The 19,300-nt window shown below is 44.4% G+C and overlaps 1 long non-coding RNA gene across 1 annotated transcript in view; it reads left to right on the top strand.

The window, feature by feature from the left end:
• The window catches only part of LOC143766037 (uncharacterized), a 111,024-nt gene extending 106,444 nt beyond the window's left edge, over window positions 1–4,580 (top strand). The window contains exon 3 of the long non-coding RNA XR_013213508.1: window positions 4,310–4,580. This is a non-coding gene — a long non-coding RNA (uncharacterized LOC143766037). The remainder of the gene's footprint in view (window positions 1–4,309) is intronic.
• Window positions 4,581–19,300: the final 14,720 nt, after the last annotated feature.

A 19,300-nucleotide genomic window follows, 5' to 3' on the forward strand; every position in this document is an offset into this window, starting at 1 on the left:
CATACATAGACACACACACTCACACACATATAGGTGAAACTGCGACTGCGGTACATACATTATATAGGTGATACCACTGTGTGTAATATACTGCGACCGCTATATATAGCCCATATAGGCCAGGCGCTCTGTGTGTGTATGTATATATATATATATATATATATATATATATATATATATATATATATATACACACACACATACACACACACACACACACATACACACACATATACACTGCGGCTGACCTATATGGGCTATACACAGCGGTCGCAGTATATTACACACAGTGGTATCACCTATATAATGTATGTACCGCAGTTTCACCTATATAATGTATATAGACTGCTGTACATACATTATATAGGTGATACTGCTACTGCGGTATATAATCGCAGTATCACTTATATATTGCATATACAACAGTCAATATACATTAGACAAGTCAAACTGCAAATGCTGCATATACATAAAAAAGTTTTCATCTTGGGTCTCATCGGAGATAGGGGAGGATGAGGAGGGTCCACTGTCCAGCCAGCATTGGAGGTGCTGAGGACGTGGAGCAGATGCAGGACGGGGATTGGTGAGGAGAGCACTGTTCTCTGATACTGGTTCTGGCCAGGGTCAGACACAGTAAGGCTCAGGCGTCTCTGCGCGCGGTGGCGGCCTTTTCAAACCTTTGCACAGGCCCTGGTGCGTGCGCTCTCCTGTTTTCCCTCACTGACAAAGGATGCAGCCATGTACGCAAGCAAGAACGAGGGCCGTGCTCATGTGGGCCGCCACGGCCTTGGTCAGCGCGTTCACCAAGAGAGCACGCACCATGGCCTGTGCAGAGGATTTAGAGGGCCGGCGGCCCATTTTGTAGCTCAGCGTGCTTAGGGGCCCCTTAGCACTCCGGGCCCCGCTGCAACCTCTGTAGTTACGCCCGATAGGGGTATACTATAGGCACAGGTACACAATGTTATATACACTGGATGGATCAATCCTGCACCTGGCCCAGGACATGCACTGTATATACACAGGACCATGTATATAGCATTTGATGTCCAGTCACCAGGTTCAGGCATGATCACTCCAGTGCTGGATTCTGTAAACAGTCTCTGCTCACTCTCAGTATAGGGAGATTTATTGCAGGAGACTGAACTTTCCTGCAGTCTGGCGACCCTGGAGCCGATTACCTGGCACTGACAGGGTGAAAGTTCAGACTCCTGCAATAAATCTGTGAGCATCAGCAGAGCAGCCGCTAATACTATAGGGACCGGCCCCGGACTAATCAGGAGGTGAGCAGCAGCGTCCATCTCCTCTCCACACACAGAGCTGAAGGTACTCACTGATGTCTGAGCCGTCCACATGCAGATCTCCAGCAGTTACATGCAGCGGTGTTCCCTCTACCTCAGCAGCCGGCCGCACACACAGGGGGCAGGGGCGTGTCTGCTCCACTGTGAGGAAGCTGCCAGGACATATACAACACAGCGCCGGCCACCAGCAGCCCGAATCAGCTGCTTGGTGACCGGCCCGGGGGGCACACGCCCCTTTGCCACCCGGCCCAGTCCGCGCCTGCCGGTGTATAAGAAAGACATAGCTGAACTGGAGCGGGTGCAGAGAAGAGCGACCAAGGTTATTAGAGTACTGGGGGGTATGCAATACCAAGACAGGTTATTAGTGAAAGGTACTCTACAGGGACTCTACATTTTCATTAGATTCACCTATATTATCACGCCGGATGGGTTTTAAGGATGATTTTACATATAGACACACACCTCCCCCTCGCTTATCCGTTCGGTCATTTCTGAACAGACTATAGCCCTGCAAGTTAACAGCCCAGTCATGGCTCTCATCCAGCCATGTCTCAGATATCCCCACCATGTCATAATTATGCTCCAACAACAATAATTGTAATTCGTTTATTTTGTTGGCGAGGCTTCTGGCATTAATATAAATGCACTTTATGCATCTCTCTGTACCTCTATTCTTTCTTAAATTATTAATTGTTCTAGCCCCACCCCCCATGCCACTGCCACCCCCAACTTCTTTATTTGTGCCCAGGTCTCTATCTGCACTATCTTCCCCTTCTATAAAATGAATACCCTCCCCCCCAATCCCTAATTTAAACACTCCTCCAACCTTCTAGCCATTTTCTCCCCCAGTACAGCTGCACCTTCTCCATTGAGGTGCAGCTCGTCCCTAGCGTAGCACTAACTGAGAAGTCGGCCCAGTTCTGCAGGAACCCAAACCCCTCCTTCCTACACCAATTCTTGAGCCACTTATTAACCTCCCTAATCTCCTGTTGCCTATCTGGCATTGCACGTGGTACAGGCAGTATTTCGGAAGATACCACGTTGGATGCCCTTGCTTTCAGCTTGTAGCCTAATTCCCTGAAATCATCTTTAAGGACTTTCCACCTACCTCTAACTTTGTCATTTGTGCCAATGTGCACCATGACCGCTGGGTCCTCACCAGCCCCTCCCAGTAATCTACCAGCACCTCTCTGGCCTGCACTGCTCTCCTATTTCCCTCCTTACTGTAGCAGTCACTCCTCCAGCTTTCAGAGGACATGCCTGGCTGCAGAAGTGCTACCCCTGTACTGGCACCCCCTCATTTGTCAACTTAGCAAACTTATTGGGGTGTGCCAGATCAGGACTAGCCTCCCTGGCACTCTTCCCTCTACCCGGCCTTCTAACTGAAACCCAGCTTGCTGCTCCACTGTCCTGCAGTTCCATCGTACCATTCCCCCCCTCATCTATCCCATTGAGCTTCTTCTCAGTGAGCAGAACACTCCTTTCCATATTGTCAATGGATCTCAGTGTTGCCAGCTGCACATATAGATCCAGAATCTGGGCTTCCAAATGCACAACGTCATTACAAACAGAGTGATCTATTTCAAGTGTTTATTCCTGTTAATGTTGATGATTATGGCTTACAGCCAATGAAAACCCAAAAGTCATTATCTCAGTAAATTAGAATACTTTATAACACCAACTTGAAAAATGATTTTAAAATCCAAAATGTTGACCTGCTGAAATGTATGTTCAGTAAATGCACTCAATACTTGGTTGGGGCTCCTTTTACATCAGTTACTGCATCAATGCAGCGTGGCATAAAGGCAATTAGCCTGTGGCACTGCCGAGGTGTTATGGAAACCCAGGTTACTTTGATGAATGAAGTGGTTAATGTGGATATGGTCCGCGCTGCTGAATAATCGTATGTCTAAACGTATTTCGCATAAAGAATGGTGGTTTATTCAATGCGTTTAAAAGTCTAAGTGACTCCATCAGTAAATACCACACGAATACAGAGTCAGAACAAAGTTACTGTCTTAAAGGGAACCTACCACCCCGTTTTTTAAAAATTAGATAAAAATAGTGTGAAATAGGGGCAGAGCTGGGCTTTACATTAGGGCCTTTTCGGTGCCTTTACACCCCCGTTAGGCTGCCCAAATACCTTTGTGAAGTGGCCGTTTTCTGCTGTCACTCAAGTGGGTCAGGTCGCATGGGCGTGGTCACAGCGCTGTTTGTCCCCCAGGATCCTGCTCATCATTACGTTGGTGGCGTAGTGGTGTGCGCATGTCCAAAGAAGATCCACTGCCCAGGAGATGAATAACGGCGCGGTCTTCGCTATTCAGCCGTTTACCGGTGGGCGCGGCCATCTTTCCTGTGGCCGCGCCTGCGCAGATGGAGCGCTCTGCTGCCCGGGACTTCAGGAAAATGGCCGCCGCGATCTCCATCTGCGCACGCGCGGAATCCCGCGGCCATTTTCCTGAAGTCCCGGGCAGCAGAGCGCTCCATCTGCGCAGGCGCGGCCACAGGAAAGATGGCCGCGCCCACCGGTAAACGGCTGAATAGCGAAGACCGCGCCGTTATTCATCTCCTGGGCAGTGGATCTTCTTTGGACATGCGTACACCACTACGCCACCAACGTAATGATGAGCAGGATCCTGGGGGACAAACAGCGCTGTGACCACGCCCATCCGACCTGACCCACTTGAGTGACAGCAGAAAACGGCCACTTCACAAAGGTATTTGGGCAGCCTAACGGGGGTGTAAAGGCACCGAAAAGGCCCTAATGTAAAGCCCAGCTCTGCCCCTATTTCACACTATTTTTATCTAATTTTTAAAAAACGGGGTGGTAGGTTCCCTTTAAATATGCAGAATTTCAAATAACGGCGCCATTGGAATCACCTGACAAACTGACATTGTCAGAGTTCACAGATACAACACATGACATATTCATTCATTGATGCATATTTATTGAAAATCCATATTTAAACATTGATGTTTCATAATATTAACCAGAATTTTTTATTCCATAGTGCAAGTGCAAAGATGAAAAAAAAATAATTTAATGAGAAAAGGAAAATATGGATGCGAACTCATGTGAAAGGACACCATCAGTACGTGACTCTTCCTTGCGGATCTGTACATGAGCCGCAGTGTATGCTGAAAAACTCTGAACGAAGAAAGAGAATATAACCACCGTAAAATTAAGAATAATTGATAAGAAATAATAAATTTTAATAAACTTAATAAATGGTTAAAAAATGTAAATAAATAATGTTTTTTTAAATGTTATTAAAATATATTAAACTGACAATAAAATATATTAATGATCATTAACTTATACGTTATAGGATTCCCATGGTTTATTATTCCATATATAAATAATCTGGAGAATTCCGGACATTTTCTGCAAGAAATCCGCAAGAAAACCGCGTGCGTTTTTGCCGCGATTTTGTCGCGGTTTTGACGCGTTTTTGCCGCGGTTTTGACGCGTTTTTGCCGCGTTTTTTTCCGGACACTTCCCAATGCATTTTAAGTGGGAAATCCGCAAAAAAAACCGCAAAATTAATGAACATGCTGCGTTTTTTACCGCGATGCGTTTTTACCGCGGAAAAAAACGCATCATGTGTACAAAAAGTGCAGAATTCATTAAAAATGATAGGATGCATAATATAAGCAGATTATTTGCGGTTTTATAGCATTTTTATAGGGAAAAAACGCGAAAAAACCGCGAATAATCTGCAACGTGTGAACACAGCCTTAAACACATTTGTTTTGAACTTTCCTGGGTCACTGCCTGTCTGTCACACTGCACAACCCCACTGAAGTACAATGCCTACAGACCATAATTCAGATATGGAGACATCAGCTGCATTCACTGCAAACTGTAAAATATACAGGTTGTTTTGACTGTAATTAAGTTTCTTCAGCTTCAAAGAAAATAAGGAATGCCTTAAATTTTTTTTTCACACAAACTGTCCCACTTTGACGGATTGTCCTGTAATTTCTGGACAGATATCAGTTTTGGTTTGCATCTAATAAAAAACAAGCAAACTTTTTTCCACCAGCAGGTGGCAGTGTCTCTTAGGTTGTAGAGAGATGTGTTTTTTTGTAAAAATGATCGTTGTCCAAGAAGTATCGTTTCTCCTTGCGGAGATTGACATGCTAAGCATGCCGAGATGAGGAGACTTAAAGCCGCAATGCTCCTCTGGGTAAAATGCTAATTATGCAAATTGTCTCTTCAGAGAGGAAGAGAGCTAGAACTCTAGTGCCACCTATTGGAAGGTAGCAATCCTACAAGTCAATGTTGACCCTTTAACGAGCCTTGAAAAAATTATGTTAATAGTTTGCAATTTTCAAAGACACCACTAGATGGCGTTGCTGTTTAATTCATGCTTGTTTTGAACTTGTTTGAACTTGTTTAACCCCATAACGACTGCCAATACACCTTTTAACGGCGGCAGTTAAAGGTACAATTAACGGCGCTGAGGTTTAAGGGTATAGCGCACCCCAGAGTTGGATTTTCTCCGGGGTATCGGCTACCGGCGAGACCCTAGAAAACATGATTTGGGTCTGATTTTACTGACCCCGGTGTTGTGATCGCTATTATTAACAGTATAACGTCAACAGCAAAAAAAAAGTCTGATTTTCCATTCCATTTAATCTCTCTCTCCTCTGATGTGATCGCACATCAGAGGAGAGAGAAATAGGGTTCCTTGATCCTCCCCGATACCTTCTTTGTCTCTGGATCCTTCAGCATCCCCCCGTTAAGTCCCCCGGGCTGCCGGTGTCTTTTTCTGGGAGAAAATGGCGGGTGCATGCGCAGTACGCTCACCGAGATCTGCCAGCCGCCACTGTTGTGAGTTCCGCTCTTGGGCTCCCTCCGGTGGTTGTAAGTAGCACTTTTGTGAATTCTGCTCTTGGGCTCCCTCCTGTGGTTTTGAGTGGTATAGCTGCTTCTTGGATTTAGCATCAGCAGCTGCTTCCACTGATCATCTTTCTGGCTCGGCTATTTTAGTCTGGCCTTATCCCTCAATCAATGCCAGTTGCCAATTGTTCCTGCTTGGAGTCACTGCTCTTTTGGATTTCCCTGACACTCTGTCCAGTTCAGCAAAGATAATTCCTTGCTTGTCCTTTTGCAGTCCACTTGTTGTGGCCTTTATTGTTCAGCACATTCTATGTTTTGCTCATTTGTCCAGCTTATCAGTATGGATCTATTCAGCTAAGCTGGAAGCTCTGGGCTGCAGATTTTGCCCTCCACACCTTTAGTCAGGTGTGGAGATTTTTGCATATCTCTGCGGTCGACTTTTTCTAGTTTTTATTACTGACCGCACAGTGTTCTTTCCTGTACTATCTATCTAGCTAGAAGCGGCCTCCTTTGCTAAATCTTGTTTCATACTACGTATGTCATTTCCTTCTCCTCTCACAGTCATTATTTGTGGGGGGCTGTCCTATCCTTTGGGGATTTTCTCTGAGGCAAGATAGCTTTCCTATTCTACCTTTAGGGGTAGCTAGTTCTCCGGCTGTGACGAGGTGTCCAGGGAGTGACAGGAACATCCCACGGCTACTGCTAGTGTTGTGTTAAGATCAGGAACTGCGGTCTGTATAGTTACCACCTGCTCAGAGCTAGTCACATGTCGCTCCTAAATTACCAGTCCATAACACGCCAACCGGCAACAATAGGAAATTTCTTCTATTGGTTAATTTTGATCACTGCAATAGACCCCATCACAGTGATCAAAATAAATAAAATAGTAAATAAAACCCCCTTTTATCACCCCCTTAGTTAGGTAAAAATAATGAAATACAAAAATATATTTATTTCCATTTGTGCTAGAGTTGGGCTAAAGTGAGTTGTGCTAAAGTTAGGGTTAGGGTTGGACTAAAGTGAGCTGAGCTAAAGTTAGTGCTTGGGTTAAGGCTAGGGTTAGAGTTAGGGTTAGGGTTGTGGTTATGGTTGGGATTACAGTTAGGGTTGGGATTAGGGTTAGGGGTGTGTTGGGGTTAGGTTTGTAGTTAGGGTTGGGATTACGGTTAGTGGTGTGTTAGGGTTAGGTTTGAAGTTAGGGTTGGGATTAGGGTTAGTGGTGTGTTAGGGTTAGGTGTGTGGTTAGGGTTGGGATTAGGGTTAGTGGTGTGTTAGGGTTAGGTTTGTGGTTAGGGTTGGGATTAGGGTTAGTGGTGTGTTTGGGTTAGGTTTGTGGTTTGGGTTATGGCTAGGATTAGGTTTAGTGGTGTGTTGTGGTTAGGTTTGTGGTTAGGGTTATGGCTAGGATTAGGTTTAGTGGTGTGTTATGGTTAGGTTTGTGGTTGGGGTTATGGTTAGGATTGGGGTTAGGGGTGTATTGGGATTAGGTTTGTGGCTAGGGTTACGGTTAGTGTTAGAGATAGGGTTAGGGTTGTGGTTATGGTTGGGATTACAGTTAGGGTTGAGATTAGGGTTAGTGGTGTGTTGGGGTTAGGGTTGTTAGGGTTATGGTTAGGGTTGGGATTAGGGTTATTGGTTTGTTGGGGTTAGAGTTGGAGTTAGAATTAGGGGGTTTCCACTATTTAGGTACATCAGGGGGTCTCCAAACGCGACATGGCACCACCATTAATTCCAGCCAATTTTGCGTTCAAAAAGTCAAATGGTGCTCCCTCCATTCTGAGCCCTTCCATGCACACAAACAGTAGTTTACCCCCACATATTGGTTTTTGGCGTACTCAGGAAAAATTGGACAACAAATTTTGTATTCCATTTTCTCATGATACCCTTGTGAAAATTAAAAAAAAATTGGTTCCAAAGTAAATTTTTTGTGAAAAAAGTAAAATGTTCACTTTTTCCTTCCACATTGCTTTAGTTCTCGTGAGGCACCTGAAGGGTTAATAAACTTCTTGAATTTGGTTTTGCTCACTTTGAGGGGTGCAGTTTTTAGAATGGTGTACTTTTGGGTATTTTCTGTTATACTGACCCCCCCAAACTCACTTCAAATGTGAAGTGGTCTCTAAAAAAATGGTTTTGTCAATTTTTTTGGAAAAATGAGAAATCGCTGGTCATATTTTAACTAGTGTTGAGCGATACCTTCCGATACTTGAAAGTATCGGTATCGGATAGTATCGGCCGATACCCGAAAAATATCGGATGATACCCGAAAAATATCGGATATCACCGATACCCGATACCAATACAAGTCAATGGGACACACGTATCGGAAGCTATCCTGGATGGTTCCCAGGGTCTGAAGGAGAGGAAACTCTCCTTCAGGCCCTGGGATTCATATTCATGTAAAAAATAAAGAATTAAAATAAAAAATATGGATATACTCACCCGTCCGGCGGCCCCTGGACCTTACCGATTGTAACCGGCAGCCTCCGTTCCTAAAAATGAGGAGTTTAGGACCCTCGATGACGTCGCGGCTTGTGATTGGTCGCGTGCCACTCATGTGACCGCTCACGTGACCAATCACAAGCCGCGACGTCATCGCAGGTCCTAAACTCCTCATTCTTAGGAACGGAGGCTGCCGGTTACAATCGGTAAGGTCCAGGGGCCGCCGGACGGGTGAGTATATCCATATTTTTTATTTTAATTCTTTATTTTTTACATGAATATGGATCCCAGGGCCTGAAGGAGAGTCTCCTCTCCTCCAGACCCTGGGAACTATACACTGGGAACTTCCGATTCCGATTTCCGATACCACAAAAATATCGGAACTCGGTATCGGAATTCCGATACCGCAAGTATCGGCCGATACCCGATACTTGCGGTATCGGAATGCTCAACACTAATTTTAACCCTTGTGACTTCCTAACAAAAAAAAATGTTGTCTCCAAACTTGTGCTGCTGTAAAGTAGACATGCGGGAAATGTTATTTATTAAGTATATTGTGTGACATATCTCTCTGATTTAAGGGCATAACAATTCAAATTTTGAAAATTGCAAAACTGTAAAAATTTTCACAATGTTTCCGCTTTTTTCATAAATAAACGCAAGTCATATTGAAGAAATTTTACCACTATCATGAAGTACAATATGTCACGAAAAAAAATTCTCAGAATCAGCGGGATAGCGTTCCAGAGTTATAACCACATAAACTGACAGTTGTCAGAATTGTAAAAATTGGCCTGGTCATTAAGTACCAAATTGGCTCTGTCACTAAGGGGTTAAAACACATTTGTTTTGAACATTCCTGGGTCACTGCCTGTCTGTCACACTGCACCATCCCCACTGCAGTACAATATCTACAGACCATAATTCAGATATAGATTAGTGATGAGTGAATTTACTCGTTACTTGAGATTTCTCGAGCACGCTCGGGTGACCTCCGAATATTTTTTAGTGCGCGGAGATTTAATTTTTCTTGCCGCAGCTGAATGATTTACATCTGTTAGCCAGCATAAGTACATGTGGGGGTTGCCTGGTTGCTAGGGAATCCCCACATGTAATCATGCTGACTAACAGATGTAAATCATTCAGCTGCGGAGCTAAAAACTAAAACTCCGAGCACTAAAAAAAACTCGGAGGACCCCCGAGAATGCTCGAGAAATCTCGAGTAACGAGTATATTCGCTCATCACTAATATAGATACACTAGATGGTGGCCCGATTCTAACGCATTGGGTATTCTAGAATATGTATGTATGTATATAGCAGCCACATAGTATATAGCACAGGCCACGTAGTATATAGGAGGCATGTAGTATATAGCAGACAAATAGTACGTGGCCTGTGCTATATACTATGTGGCTGCTATATACATACATACATATTGTAGAATACCCGAAGCGTTAATACAGGCCACGCAGTACATAACACAGCCCACGTACTATATAGCACAGCCCACGCAGTATATAGCAGCCACGCAGTATATAACACAGGTGACGTAGTATATAACACAGGCCATGCAGTATATAACACAGCCCACGCAGTATATAACACTGCCCATGTAGTATATGGCACAGCCCCCACAGTATATCAAACAGCCCACGCAGTATATCCCACTGCCCATGTAGTATATAGCACAGCCCCCGCAGTATTTCACACAGCCCATGTAGTATATAACACTGCCCATGTAGTATATAGCACAGCCCTCGCAGTATATCACACAGCCCATGCAGTATATCACACTGCCCATGTAGTATATAGCAGAGCCCCCGCAGTATATCACACAGCCCACGTAGTATATAACACTGCCCATGTAGTATATAGCACAGCCCCCGCAGTATATCACACTGCCCATGTAGTATATAGCAGAGCCCCCGCAGTATATCACACAGCCCACGCAGTATATCACACTGCCCATGTAGTATATAGCACAGCGCCCGCAGTATATCACACAGCCCACGCAGTATATCACACTGCTCATGTAGTGTATAGCACAGCCCATGTAGTATATAGCACAGCCCACACAGTATATCACACTGCCCATGTAGTATATAGCACAGCCCCCACAGTATATCGCACAGCCCCCGCAGTATATCACACAGCGCCCGCAGTATATTGCACAGCCCCCGCAGTATATCACACAGCCCACGCAGTATTTAGCAGTGTGGGCACCATATCCCTGTTAAAAAAAATAATTAAAATAAAAAAATAGTTCTATACTCACCCACCGGGATCCACCGGGGTCTCTCGAGACCGCTAAGTCTTCTGGGTAATTTTGCAATGCATCTCTGGGAACAGAAGATGGCGGCAGCCACGTGCGGCTCGGCAGACTACGGAGGGTGAGAATAGTAGGTTTTTTGTTTTTTTTAATTATTTTTAACATTACTTTTTTTTATTATTGATGCCTCATAGGCAGCATCAATAGTAAAAAGTTGGGAACACACAGGGTTAATAGCAGCGGTAACAGAGTGCGTTACCCGCGGCATAATGCGGTCTGTTACCGCTGCCATTAACCCTGTGTGAGCGCTGACTGGATGGGATTTTGGAGCGGGCACTGACTGCGGGGAGGAAGGAGCGGCCATTGCTGCTGGACTGTGCCCGTCGCTGATTGGTCGTGGCCGTTTTGCCGCGACCAATCAGCGACTTGGATTTCCATGAGAGACAGAGGCCGCGGCCAATGAAAATCCGTGACAGACAGACAGATGGAAGTGACCCTTAGACAATTATATAGTAGATCAGCTGCATTCACTGCAAACTGTAAATTATACTGTTTACTTTGACTGTAATTAAGTTTCTTCAACTTCAAAGAAAATAAGGAATGCCTTATTTTTTTTCGGACAGAAAGTGTCCCACTTTGATGGATTTGTCCTGTAATTTCTGGACGGTTAGCAACTCTGGTGCAAAGATTGGTTTTGGTTTGCATCTAATTAAAAACAAGCAAACTTTTTCCACCAGCAGGTGGCAGTGTCTCTTCAGTTGTAGAGAGATGTGTTTTTTGTATTCATGTTATTAGCTTGCAATTTTCAAAGACACCACTAGATGGCTCTGCTGTTTAATTCACTGTTTACTCTGAAAAATATTTAGAACTAACATAGTAACATAGTAACATAGTTAGTAAGGCCGAAAAAAGCCATTTGTCCATCCAGTTCAGCCTATATTCCATCATAATAAATCCCCAGATCTACGTCCTTCTAAAGAACCTAATAACTGTAAGATACAATATTGTTCTGCTCCAGGAAGACATCCAGGCCTCTCTTGAACCCCTCGACTGAGTTCGCCATCACCACCTCCTCAGGCAAGCAATTCCAGATTCTCACTGCCCTAACAGTAAAGAATCCTCTTCTATGTTGGTGGAAAAACCTTCTCTCCTCCAGACGCAAAGAATGCCCCCTTGTGCCTGTCACCTTCCTTGGTATAAACAGATCCTCGGAGAGATATTTGTATTGTCCCCTTATATACTTATACATGGTTATTAGATCGCCCCTCAGTCGTCTTTTTTCTGAGAGTCCACAGTGGATGTCACCTGTGTAATGTTAGGTGACAAGGCTAGGAGAGGCGTCATAAGACGCCCCCATTACTAACCCCATAGTCACATTATAAGAAAACACAGACACACATAAATAAGTCATTTAATTGAAAGAAAGACAGACTCCTTTAACCCCTTAGTGACGGAGCAAATTTGCAGCTTAGGGACCAGGCCACTTTTTACAATTCTGACCACTGTCACTTTATGAGGTTATAACTCAAGCTTTAGTTTTTAACACTTTAATGGTTCCCGCTGATTCTGAGAATGTTTTTTCGTGACATATTGTACTTCATGTTAGTGGTAAAATTTATTCTATATTACTTGCATTTATTTATGAAAAAAACGGAAATATGGTGAAAATTTTTAAAATTTTGCAATTTTCAAACTTTGAATTTTATGCCCTTAAATCAGAGAAATATGTCACACAAAATAGTTAATAAATAACATTTCCCACATGTCTACTTTACATCAGCATAATTTTGGAAACAAAAGTTTTTATGTTACGAAGTTATAATGGTTAAAAGTTGACCAGCGATTTCTCATTTTTACATCAAAATTTACAAAACCATTTTTTTTAGGTAAGAAGCGTGTGTATTGCTTCATTGCGTAGGTACCTAAAAGACAGAACACCTGAGTAGGTTGGAAATCCCTTCTCTAACACCACCTCACATTCAAAGTCACTTTGAGTGGTGTACAAGATAGAAAATACCCCAAAGTGACACCATTCTAAAAACTACCCCTCAAGGTGCTTAAAACCACATTCAAGAAGTTTATTAACCCTTTGCATGCTTCACAGTAACTGAAGCAATGTGGAAAGAAAAAATTTATATTTAACTTTTTTTACAAACATTTTACTTCAGAACCAATTTTTTTTATTTTCACAAGTGTAAAAAAAGAAAATGAACCACAAAATTTGTTGTGCAATTTCTCCTGAATACGCTGATACCCCATATGTGGGGGTAAACCACTGTCTGGGCGCATGGCAGTGCTTGGAAGAGAAGGAGCGCCGTTTGATTTTTTTCAATGCAGAATTGGCTGGAATTGAGATCAGACGCCAAGTCGCATTTGGGGAGCCCCTGATGTGCCTAAACAGTGGAAACCCCCCACAAGTGACACTATTTTGGAAACTAGACCCCTTAAGGAACTTATCTAGATGTATGGTGAGCACTTTGAACACCCAAGTGCTTCACAGAAGTTTATAACGTAGAGCTGTGAAAATAAAAAATCTTATTTTTTCCACAAAAATGATATTTTTGCCCCCAAATTTTTATTTTCACAAGGGTAACAGGAAAAATTAGACCATCAAGGATGTTGTGTAAATTCTCCTGAGTATGCCGATACCTCATATGTGGGGGTATGCCACCGTTTGGGCACATGGCAAAGCTCAGAAGGAAAGGAGCACCGTTTGACATTTTCAATACAGAATTGGCTGGAATTGAGATCGGACGCCATGTCACGTTTGGAGAGCCCCTGATGTGCCTAAATAGTGGAAACCTCCCACAAGTGACACCATTTTGGAAACTAGACCCCCAAAGGAACTTATCTAGATGTGTGGTGAGTAGTGTTGAGCATTCCGATACCGCAAGTATCGGGTATCGGCCGATACTTGCGGGTATCGGAATTCCGATACCGAGATCCGATACTTTTGTGGTATCGGGTATCGGTATCGAAACAACATTAATGTAAAAATGTGTAAAAGAGAGAATTAAAATAAAAAATATTGCTATACTCACCTCTCCGACGCAGCCTGGACCTCACCGAGGGAACCGGCAGCGTTGTTTGCTTAAAATTCGCGCGTTTACTTCCTTACGTGAAGTCCCGGCTTGTGATTGGTCGCGTGCCGCCCATGTGGCCGCGACGTGACCAATCACAGCAAGCCGTGACGTAATTTCAGGTCCTTCAGGATTTTAAAATTACGTTCTGGCTTATGATTGGTCGCGTCGCGGTCACATGGGCGACGCGACCAATCACAAGCCGTGACGTCACGGGAGGCTGGACACGCGCGCATTTTAAAATGCGCGCGTGTCCTGCCTCCCGTGACGTCCCGGCTTGTGATTGGTCGCGTCGCCCATGTGGCCGCGACGCGACCAATCACAGCAAGCCGTGACGTAATTTTAGGTCCTTCAGGATTTTAAAATTACGTTCTGGCTTATGATTGGTCGCGACGCGACCAATCACAAGCCGTGACGTCACGGGAGGCTGGACATGCGCGCATTTTAAAATGCGCGCGTGTCCAGCCTCCCGTGACGTCACGGCTTGTGATTGGTCACGTCGCCCATGTGACCGCGACGCGACCAATCATAAGCCAGAACGTAATTTTAAAATCCTGAAGGACCTGAAATTACGTCACGGCTTGCTGTGATTGGTCGCGTCGCGGCCACATGGGCGGCACGCGACCAATCACAAGCCGGGACTTCACGTAAGGAAGTAAACGCGCGAATTTTAAGCAAACAACGCTGCCGGTTCCCTCGGTGAGGTCCAGGCTGCGTCGGAGAGGTGAGTATAGCAATATTTTTTATTTTAATTCTTTCTTTTACACATTAATATGGATCCCAGGGCCTTAAGGAGAGTTTCCTCTCCTTCAGACCCTGGGAACCATCAGGGATACCGTCCGATACTTGAGTCCCATTGACTTGTATTGGTATCGGGTATCGGTATCGGATTGGATCCGATACTTTGCCGGTATCGGCCGATACTTTCCGATACCGATACTTTCAAGTATCGGACGGTATCGCTCAACACTAGTGGTGAGCACTATGAACCCCCAAGTGCTTCACAGAAGTTTATAATGCAGAGCCGTGAAAATAAAAATATTTTTTTTTCCACAAAAATGATCTTTTCACCCCCAAATTTTGACTTTCATAAGGGTAACAGGAAAAATTGGACCATGGGAGTTGTTGTGCAATTTGTCCTGAGTACGCTGATACCCCATATGTGGGGGGGACCACTGTTTGGGCACATGGCAGAGCTCGGAAGGGAAGTAGTGCCCTTTTGGAATGCAGACTTTGATAGAATGGTCTGCGGGCGTCATGTTGCATTTGCAGAGCCTAAACAGATGTGCCTAAACAGTAGATGTGCCTAAACAAATTTGATGTGCCTAAACAGTAGAAACCCCCCACAAGTGACCCCATTTTGGAAACTAGATCTCCCCAAGGAGCTTATCTAGATGTGTGGTGAGCACTTTGAAAGCCCAAGTTCTTCACAGAAGTTTATATTGCAGAGCCATGAAAATAAAAAATCATTTCTTTTCCACAAAAACGATTTTTTAGCCCCCAATTTTTTTTATTTTCCCAAGGGTAACCTTAGAAACTGGACCCCAAAAGTTGTTGTCCAGTTTGTCTTGAGTACTCTGATGCCCCATATGGGGGGTAAACCACTGTTTGGGCGCACGGCAGAGCTCAGAAGGGAGGGAGCACCATTTGACTTTTTGAATGCAAAATTGGCTGGAATCAATGGTGGCGCCATGTCGCATTTGGAGACCCCCTGATGTACCTAAACAAAGGAAACCCCCCAATTCTAACTCCAACCCTTACCCCAACACACCCCTAACCCTAATCCCAACCCTAACCATAACCTCAACACACCCCTAACCCTAATCCCAACCATACCCCTAACCACTAACCTAACTCTAATCCCAACCCTATTCCCAATACACCCCTAACCCAAATCCCAAACCTAACCCTAATCCCAAACCTATCCCTAATCCCAAACCCAACTCTAATCCCAACCCTAACACTAATATCAACCCTAACCCTAATCCAAGCCTAAGACTAACCCTAATCCCAAACCTAACCCTAATCCCAGCCTTGACCCTAATCTCAACCCTAACCCTAATCCCAACCCTAACCCTAATCCAAACCCTAATCCCAACCCTAACCCTAATCCCAACTCTAACCCTAAGTTGAGCCCCAACCCTAACTTTAGCCCTAACCCTAACTTTAGCGCAACTCTAACCCTAATTGGAAAATGAAAATAAATACATTTTCTTTATTTAATTTTTTTCATAACTAAGGGAGTGATAAAGGGGGGTTTATTTACTATTTTTTTATTTTGATCACTGTGATAGGGTCTATAACAGTGACCAAAATGAAGCAATAGGAAAAATCTTCCTATTGTTGCCGGGTGCTGGCCGGCAGATCTTGGCGGGCGCACTACGCATGTGCCCGCCATTTTCTTCCTGAAAAAAGATGGCGGTGCCCATAGGAGGAACCAGGAGGGCTCAGGAGCATCAGGAGACACTGGTAAGTATCATATAAGGGGTGATGGGGGACCCTATTTTTTATTTTTTTTGTGATCGCCGGTATACGGTCAATACCGGATCGCCGGTATGAGGTCAATACCAGCGATTGCGACCCAGGTGGTCGGTAAAAACCAACCCGAATCATGTTCTTTGGGGTCTCGGCTACCCCCTGCAGCCGAAACCTCGAGATCTGCTGGGTTCCGGCAGGCAGATCTCGGCTGGCGCACTGCGCTTGCGCCCACCATTTTCCTCCCGGAAGAAGATGGCTGCGCCCATGAGGGAAAGCACGAGGAGCACCGGAGGTACTGGGGGGATCGGGGACCCCATTTCTCTGTCCTCTGATGTGCGATCACATCGGAGGACAGAGAAATTAAATGGCACAGCAGACTTTTTTTTTGGGCGGTCGCCGGTAAACGGTTAATACCGGCGATCGCAACACTGGGGTCAGTAAAAACCGACCCGAATCATGTTCTCTGAGGTCTCGGGTACCCCCGACAGCCGAGACCCCGGAGAAAATCCAACTCTGGGGGCGCTATACACTTTTTTCACATCGCCATTAATTAGTGGTTTAAGTAAAAAGGCATATCAGCAGTTGGTAAGGGGCTAATAATCTTAATTAAACCATACTTATGACCTCACCCATTCCACCAACGCCCTCGTCATCTGCAAAAGAGGTAAAAAAAACAAACAACAATATTCTTCAGCTTTCTGCAAAGATGCTTTTAACCTTTCGTCCCATGACGGGTCCAACTCTGCTACATCTAGATGGCAGGTGGCATTGTTGCATTGTGCATGCATCTGTATCTACTGTATCTATTCTATTTGCATTTTTTGAATGTAATCCATCTTTTCTATCCTGTCAGCTCCTGCAGTGATTTTACACTACCCGGCTGCTGTATTGCCGGCTTTTCTTCTATCTACAGTGGGGAAAAAAGTATTTAGTCAGCCATCAATTGTGCAAGTTCTCCCACTTAAAAAGATGAGAGGCCTGTAATTGACATCATATGTAGACCACAACTATGAGAGTCAAAATGAGAAAACAAATCCAGAAACTCACCTTTTTTGATTTGGCAAGATTTATTTTGCAAATTATGGTGGAAAATAAGTATTTGCTCATTATCAAAAGTTCATCTCAATATTTTGTTATATATTCTTTGTTGGTAATGACAGTGGTCAAACGTTTTCTGCAAGTCTTCACACACTGTTGGTGGTATGTTATCCCATTCCTCTATGCAGATCTCCTCTAGAGCAGTGATGTTTTGAGCCTGTCGCTGGGCAACACGGACTTTCAACTCTCTACAAAGGTATTCTATGGGGTTGAGATCTGGAGACTGGCTAGGCTACTCCAGGACCTTCATATGCTTCTTACGAAGCCACTCCTTCTTTGCCCTGGCGGTGTGCTTGGGACCATTCATCATGCTGAAAGACCCACCAACATTTCATCTTCAATGCCCTTGCTGATGGAAGGAGGTTTGAACTAAAAATCTCACGAAACATAGCCCCATTCATTCTTTCATGTACATGGATTAGTCGTCCTGGACCCTTTGCAGAGAAACAGCCCCAAAGCATGATGTTGCCACTCCCATGCTTCACAGTAGGCATGGTGTTCATTGGACATTCTGTCTCCTCCAAACATGTCGAGTTTTTTTTCTACCAAACAGTTCTACTTAGGTTTTCATCAAACCATATGAGATTCTCTCATTATTCTTCTGGATAATCCAAATGCTCTCTAGCAAACGTCAGATGGGCCCGGACATGTACTGGCTTAAGCAGGGGGACACGTTTGGCACTGCAGGATCTGAGTCCCTGTTGGCGTAGTATGTTACTGATGGTAGCTTTTGTTACGGTGGTCCTAGCTCTATGCAGGTCATTCACTAGGTCCTCCCCGTGTGATTCTGGAATTTTTGCTCACCGTTCTTGTGATCATTTTGACCCTGCGGGGTGAGATCTTGCGTGGAGCCCCAGATAGAGGAAGATTACCAGTGGTCTTGTACGTTTTACATTTTCTTATTATTGCTCCCACACTTGATTTCATCACACCAAGCTGCTTACCTATTGCAGATTCAATCTTCCCAGCCTGGTGCAGGGCTACAATTTTGTTTCAGGTGTCCTTCGACAGCTCTTTGCTCTTCACCATAGTGGAGTTTGGAGTATGACTGTTTGAGGCTGTGGACAGGTGTCTTTTATACTGATAGGTTCAAACAGGTGCCATTACTACAGGTAATGAGTAGAGGACAGAGGAGCCTTTTAAAGAAGAAGTTACAGGTCTGTGAGAGCCAGAAGTCTTGCATGTTTTTAAGTGACCAAATACTTATTTTCCATCATAATTTGCAAAATAAATCTTGCCAAACCAGACAAGGTGATTTTCTGGATGTGTTTTCTCATTTTGACTTTCATAGTTGTGGTCTACGTATGATGTCAATTACAGACCTCGCTCATCGTTTTAAGTGGGAGAACTTGCACAAATGGTGGCTGACTAAATACTTTTTTCCCCATTGTGTCTATGTAATATATATATATATATATATAGTATATATATATATAGTGATGCAGTGACCCCTGTGGCAGCTAGGGGGCGCTGTGTGTGCTCCTCGGGATATGCATGGAGGCATATCTGTTGTTATAATGGTGGTGAAACAGTGACTGGCAGAATTGTAAGTGGCCGATATGTGTTGCAGAGGGAGTCTGCGTGGTTAGTCTGATGTAATGTTGTTGTTCTGGGACCTGTAGTCCCACAAGTGTTTGTATGGTTGTGTGTTGTGAATTCTGCTCTTGGGTTCCCTCCGGTGGTTGTTGGTAGTAATGAAGTTGTCCCTGGGTTGCAATCCTGGGCAGGTGTCCCTGCTGATTGCAGCTCTGACTGGGATATTTAGGTTTGCAGGATTCATTAGCCCTTGC

Source organism: Ranitomeya variabilis, chromosome 1, assembly GCF_051348905.1.
Source record: "Ranitomeya variabilis isolate aRanVar5 chromosome 1, aRanVar5.hap1, whole genome shotgun sequence".
NCBI classification, from domain to species: Eukaryota; Metazoa; Chordata; class Amphibia; order Anura; family Dendrobatidae; genus Ranitomeya; species Ranitomeya variabilis.